The sequence below is a fragment of the Myotis brandtii genome, unplaced genomic scaffold (assembly GCF_000412655.1).
Source record: "Myotis brandtii unplaced genomic scaffold, ASM41265v1 scaffold379, whole genome shotgun sequence".
In the NCBI taxonomy this organism is placed as follows: Eukaryota; Metazoa; Chordata; class Mammalia; order Chiroptera; family Vespertilionidae; genus Myotis; species Myotis brandtii.
The window spans coordinates 154,231-161,153 of record NW_005364551.1 but is presented as its reverse complement, the minus strand read 5'-3'; the positions used below and the strand labels follow the sequence as shown (position 1 = coordinate 161,153).

Here is a 6,923-nt window from a genome sequence, read left to right as displayed (position 1 = left end):
GTCCCTGCCCCTGATCAGGGTGGGGGTGGGCAGCCAGGCTGGCCAGGGGGAGGGGCTGCAGGAGGTTGGCCGCCAGCCCCAGCCCCAGCCCCAATCGGGTCGGTTGGTTGGCCACAGTTTGTGTCATAACGACCGGTCATACTGGTCACCTAGCTTTTATACATATAGATGACATGATATTGTATATAGAAAGCTCTAAAGCAGTGGTTCTCAACCTTCCTAATGCCGCAACCCTTTAATACAGTTCCTCATGTTGTGGTGACCCCCAACCATAAAATTATTTTCGTTGCTACTTCATAACTGTAATTTTGCTACTGTTATGAATCGTAATGTAAATATCTGATATGCAGGATGTATTTTCAGGGGTCGCGACCCACAGGTTAAGAACCACTGCAAGACTCCACCAAAAAACTACCAGATTTAATAAACGAATCTGGCAAAGTTGCAGGATACAAAATCAATACCCAAAAATCAATGGCTTTTTTTATACACCAATAATGAACTCACAGAAAGAGAAACTAAACAAATAATCCCATTTACCATTGCAACAAAAACAACATTAAGATACTTGGGAATAAACTTAACCAAGGTGGCAAAAGAACTGTCCTTGGAAAACTATACGATGTAGAAAAAAAAAGGTAGAAGAAGATATAAACAAGTGGAAGAATATACCGTGTTCATGGATTGGTAGAATCAACATCATTAAAATGTCCATATTATTCAAGGCAATTTAAAGATTCAATGCAATCCCTATTAAAATACCAATAGCATATTTCACTGATCTAGAACAAGTACTCCAAAAATTTATATGGCATCAAAAAAGACCCCGAGTAGTTGCAGCAATTTTGAGAAAGAAAAACAAAGTTGGAGGAATCACAAAACCAGACTTCAAGTTATACTACAAAGCCACCATAATCAAAACAGCCTGGTACTGGCACAAAAACATGCATCTGGATCAATGGAACAGAATAGAGAACCCAGAAATCGACCTAAGCCATTACGCTCAATTAATATTTGACAAAGGAGGCAAAAGCACACAATGGAGTCAAGACAGTCTCTTCAATAAATGGTGTTGGGAAAATTGGACAGATACATGCAAAAAAATAAAAAAGAAATTAGACCCCCAACTTACACCATACACAAGAATAAAGTCAAAATGGATAAAAGTCTTAAACGTAAATCGGAAAACCATAAAAATCCTAGAAGAAACCATAGGCAGCAAAATCTCAGACATCTCTCATAGCAATATGTTTATGGATACATCTCCTAGGGCAAAGGAAATTGAGATAATAAACAAATGGGACTACATCAAAATAAAAAGCTACTGCACAGCAAAAGAAACCATCAACAAAATAAAAAGGGAGCCCACTATGTGGAAGAACATATTTGGCAATGATACATCTAATAAAGGGTTAATATCCAAATTATATAATGAACTCATACAACTTAAAAGAAAGACAATCCAATTAAAAAATGGGCAAAGGACCTAAATAGACACTTCTCCAAAGTGGACATACAGGTGGCCAAGAGACATATGAAAAAATGCTCAAAGTCACTGTCATCAAAGAGATGCAAATTTTAACCATGAGTTATCACCTCATATCTGTCACAATGGCTATCATCAACAAATCAACAATGACAAGTGCTGGCAAGGATGTGGAGAAAAGGGAACACTAGTACACTGCCAGTGGGATGCAGTCGGGTGCAGCCATTATGGAAAACAGTATGGAGTTTCCTCAAAAAGTTAAATATGGAACTGCCATTTTGACCCAGTGATCCCATTTCTAGGAATATATCCTAAGGAACCCGAAACACCAATCACAAAGAATGTATGCACCCCTATATTCATAGCACAGTTTACAATAGCTAGGATGTAGAAATAGCCCAAGTGCCCATCAATAGATGAGTGGATAAAAAAGCTGTGGTACATTTATACCATGGAATACTATGCAGCTGTAAAAAAGAAGAATCTCTTACCCTTTGAGCCAGCAAGGAGGGACCTGAAGAACATAAAGCTAAGTGAAATAAGCCAGACAGAGAAAGAAAAGTATCATATGATCTCACTCATATATGGAACCTAATTAACAAAATAAACTGATGAACAGAGTGGATCCAGAGACATAGAAGCATGGAACAGAGTGCGGAATCTTGGAGGGGAGGGGTGGGTGGGGGGTGGGGGGGGGGGGAGGTAATCAACCAAAGACCTTATATGCATATTAGAGGCCCGGTGCGCAAAATTCGTGCATGGGGTGGGGGGTTGGGGTGTCCCTCAGCCCAGCCTGCACCCTCTCCAATCTAGGACCTCTCAGGAGATGTCCGACTGCACCCTCTCCAATCTGGGACCTCTTGGACATCCTTCTCACAATCTGGGACTGCTGGCTCCTAACCACTCACCTGCCTGCCTGCCTGATTGCCCCTAACTGTTTCTGCCTACCAGCACGATCACCTCCTAACCGCTACCGCCGGCCTGACTACCCTGCCGGCCTGATTGATGCCTAACTGCTCCTCTGCCAGCCCAATCGCCCCCAACTGCCCTCCCCTGCCAGCCTGGTCACCCCTAACTGCCCTCCCCTGCCAGCCTGGTTGCCCCTAACTGCCCTCCCCTGCTGGCCTGGTCACCCCAACTGCCCTCACCTCTGGCCTGATCTCGCCCCCAACTGCCCTCCCCTGCCGGCCATCTTGTGGTGGCCATCCTGTGATGACATGAGGGACTCGCGCGAGAGCCACCTAGGCTTTTTTTTGTATAGATATGCATAACACACGGACACAGATAATAGGGTGGTGAAGGCTTGGGGTGGGGGCAGCAGAGGCCTGGAGAGGGTCAATGGGAAAAAAGAGTGACATATGCAATACTTTCAACAATATTTATTTAAAAAAAAAGAAGAAGAAAGAAAGAAGGGGAACCCAGCAGACAGAAACTTAACCAAGTGATCCAAGTTAACAGACCCAGTGATAAGAAACATGGACACAAAGAACTCCCTGATACAATGCACTGAGGAGGGCACATGACCTCTGTGGTGTTCTGCCAAATATGCATAACCTCTAGACATGAGAAAACATCAAACAAACCCAAACTGAGACAGTCTACAAAATAACATAGTAGTTGTCTTCTGAACAACCATTACAGATCGGAGATTAAGGAGACATGACAATTAAATGCAGTATGGGGTCCTGGATAAGATCTTGGGACAGAAAAAGGACATCAGTGGAAAAACTAGTGAAATGTGACTAAAGTCTGTCATTTAGTTCATAGTACTGGACCAGTGTTAATTTCCTCATTTGAACAGTTGTGTTAAACTTATTTAAGATAGGAATATTAGGGGAAGTTGGGTGATGGGTATGTGTATGTAAATTCTGTACTATTTTTACAACATTTTTGTAAATCTAAAATTCCTTCAAATAAGAAAGTTAAAAATTGTGCTAAGAAGCATCCTTTGATGGAAATCTGGACCCTAGAGACTGCCCCACAAACATTCTACTGGTATCCAGGCAGAACCTTAGGCCAGAATGAAGAAATGCAATGGTATTCAATAAACAGCCAAGAGAGAAGTTACTGCCTAGATCCACTCAGTTTCCCAAGCTCCACTGACTAGAGTCTGCAACTGAGCCAACATCACTGCCTGAATCCAGAGTCTGGATGCCAGAATCTTCTACTCTCCCACTTTCTACCGTGTTGGAGTCTTGGTGCTTCGAGAATCAGACAACACCCGCTAAGCCAGTGGTTCTCAACCTTCCTAATGCCATGACCCTTTAATACAGTTCCTCATGTTGTGGTGACCCCCAACCATAAAATTATTTTCGTTGCTACTTCATAACTGTAATTTTGCTACTGTTATGAATCGTAATGTAAATATCTGATATGCAGGATGTATTTTCATTGTTACAAATTGAACATAACTAAAGCATAGTGATTAATCACAAAAACAATATGTAATTATATATGTGTTTTCCGATGGTCTTAGGCGACCCCTGTGAAAGGGTTATTCGACCCCCAAAGGGGTCGTGACCCACAGGTTGAGAACCGCTGCCCTAAGCACCCTCCCTGCATCCTGCCAACAAAGGCTGGTGTCCCACTTAGAAATGGCCCAACAGGAATGCCTCATATTCTGAGGCCCACTCCCCTGCTTAGACTCTATCCCAAAGAAACACAAGAAGGTATTCATTAACAATCCCCATGAAACTTAAATGTAACATATTCGAAACCCTTATGTGTAATTATGTGTAAACTAGAGGCCTGGTGCATGAAATTCGTGCACAGATACAGTCCCGAGGCCTAGCCGGCGATTGAAGCGCAAGCATCTGGCGTGGAAGGGCAGGTCCCAGTTGACCTCTGGGCCTTGGGCAGCACCTGGGCCCCTGGGTCCCCACATGCCCCCCTCCACCTGAGTTATTGGGCCCCCACCCAGCTCCCTCAGCGCCTGGGAGCTGGATGGTGGCCCCGCTCCCCTCCACCGCTGCTGGTCGCCATCTGCGGGGCAATTGGCGGGGCGATTGGGCCCCACTCACACCTGTCTTGGCCTGGTGCTGCCCACTCACCTGCTCCACCATACCACCTCGGTCCCACTCTGGTCAGGGTCCATTGGAGCCGGCAATGCCTCCACTGCTGCCCGCTGCTAGCTCTGTGTAGCTGACGCCTGCCATGTTCTGCACAGCCCCCTGGTGGTCAGCGCATGTCATAGTGAGCAGTCGAACTCCCAGTAGAGGGGACAATTTGCATATTAGGCTTCTATTATATAGGATACCTACACTATATTTTTTGTTTATGGAGGAACAGCACATCCACACGGGTGGGTGATGGGGCCATTTTCTATCATGATTGTAGGGACAGTTACACAACTGCATGCATTTGCCTAAACTCAGAAACTATATACCAAAGATTGAATTTTACTTTCTGTAAATTTAAAAAACTGAGTTTAAAAAGTTGAAAAAAAAGAATGACACACTGATGCATGCTATGAACAAAGACTTCCAAGGTATATTACTGTTGAGGACAGTGGGAAGCTGCTATAGAGGCAGCAGCCACATAGAATGGCTTTTCTCTTTAAATGGCAAGCTCAAAAATAAACACACACACACACACACACACACACATATATATACATATATGTTCATGAATGGGAAGAGGTCTGGCAGGACACCTACCCAACTTCTGGCGGTAATTACTTCTGAGGAAGTTAGACTTTTGGTATAGAGGGGCAATGAAGGAGACTTCCATCTTTCCCTTGACACTCTTTTAAATTCATTTTAAAAAAAAAAGAGGCTTAGGTGTACTAGTTGTAAAATGTAAGCAAACAAATAAACAACCATACTGTACTCACCCTTAGTACATTCTGAACTCTAGTGTTCCTTGAGGGTCCCAGGAGAGCTGATGTCAAAGATTGTGCTTCTACAGAGACAGAAAAGAATAAGGCTATATTTTTGGCCAACCGGAGCCTTTCTGCTAATTGTATTCTGTCATTTACAAATTCACTCCCTCAACAAGTATTTATTGAGCACCTGCTCTGTGCCAGGCACCAAGGGATACCAGTGATCAAGACAAAGTTGTTATACTCAGGGAGCAGACATTCCATTAGGTGAGGAAGACAATAAACACACAATATGAAGTCAGGGAGCAGGGTGCGGAGAGTGATGCAGCTGCTATTTCACAGAGTGGTCAGAGGCTTAAGGAGAGAACAGAGATATGAATGTAAGAGACTAAGAACTATGTGGCTAGCTGAGAAAGAATATTCCAGGTCACGAGAATGGCAGAGGACCTGAGGCAGGTGTATGTAGGGGGAGCATTTGAGTAGCAACAGGAGGTCCATGTGCCTTGTGCAGGGTGAGTGAGGGGACAAGTGGTGGGAGAGGAGGACAGGGAGGTGACTGGGGCAGATAGTAGGCCATTCTGAGCACATTTCCTTCAGACACTTGTGAGGAGTGGCAGAGAAATAGCACTTATCCTCACATGTAACTTTATATTATTAATTTACTAGTGGCCTGGTGCACGAATTCATGCACACTGAAAGGAAATTAATTAGAAGAAATATTTTAATATTGCTATTTGCCCTTTCTATATAATAGAAGTAGCAACCAAATTCACGATCAACAATGACAGATCAAAAAACACATGTGCGATTGGCGCCAGCGTGAGCTTTATATGTATTGCGCATGGGCGAGTCAACTTAGCCTTTTATATATATATACTAGAGGCCCCGTGCACAAAAATTTGTGCACTTGGGAGGGGAGGGGGGTCCCCCAGCCCGGCCTGTGCCCTCTCGCAGTCTGGGACCCCTTGGGAGATAACGACCTGCTGGTTTAGGCCTGCTCCCGGGTGGCAGAGGGCAGGCCCAATCCCTAGGTGCAGCCCCTGGTCGGGCTCAGAGCAGGGCCGATTGGGGAGTTGGGGTGCCGCCCCTGTCATGCACAGAGCAGGGCGGATCGGGAGGTTGCGATGCCACCCTCAGTCACGCTCAGGGTAGGGCCGATTGGGGGGTTGGGGCACCGCCCCCTGTCACACTCAAGGCAGGGTCGATGGGGAGGTTGCGGCGCCACCCCCTGTCACGCACAGAGCAGGGCCAATCAGGGGGTTGGGCACTGCCCCCTGTCATGCACAGAGCAGGGCGGATTGGGAGGTTGCAATGCCACCCTCAGTCACGCTCAGGGTAGGGCCGATTGGGGGGTTGGGGCACCGCCCCCTGTCACACACAGAGCAGGGCAGATCAGGGGGTTGGGGCGCTGCACCCTGTCACACTCAGGGCAGGGCCAATGGGGAGGTTATGGCTCTACCCTGTCACACACAGAGCAAGGCCCGTGGAGGGGGGTTGGGGCGCCACCCTCTATCACCCACAGAGCAGGGCCGATCAGGGGGTTGGGGCGCCACCACTGTCACACTCGGGGCAGGGCCGATGGAGAGGGTATGGCTCTACCCTGTCACATACAGAGCA

The 6,923-nt window shown here is 46.1% G+C and overlaps 1 protein-coding gene across 1 annotated transcript in view; it reads right to left on the bottom strand.

The window, feature by feature from the left end:
- Positions 1 to 6,923, bottom strand: part of SIPA1L3 (signal-induced proliferation-associated 1 like 3) — a 305,840-nt gene that overhangs the window by 198,484 nt on the left and 100,433 nt on the right. The window contains exons 4-5 of the mRNA XM_014544696.1: positions 5,319 to 5,386; positions 4,537 to 4,656 (exon numbers count right to left, since the gene is read on the bottom strand). The gene's annotated coding sequence lies outside the window, so the exon portion shown is untranslated. The remainder of the gene's footprint in view (positions 1 to 4,536; positions 4,657 to 5,318; positions 5,387 to 6,923) is intronic.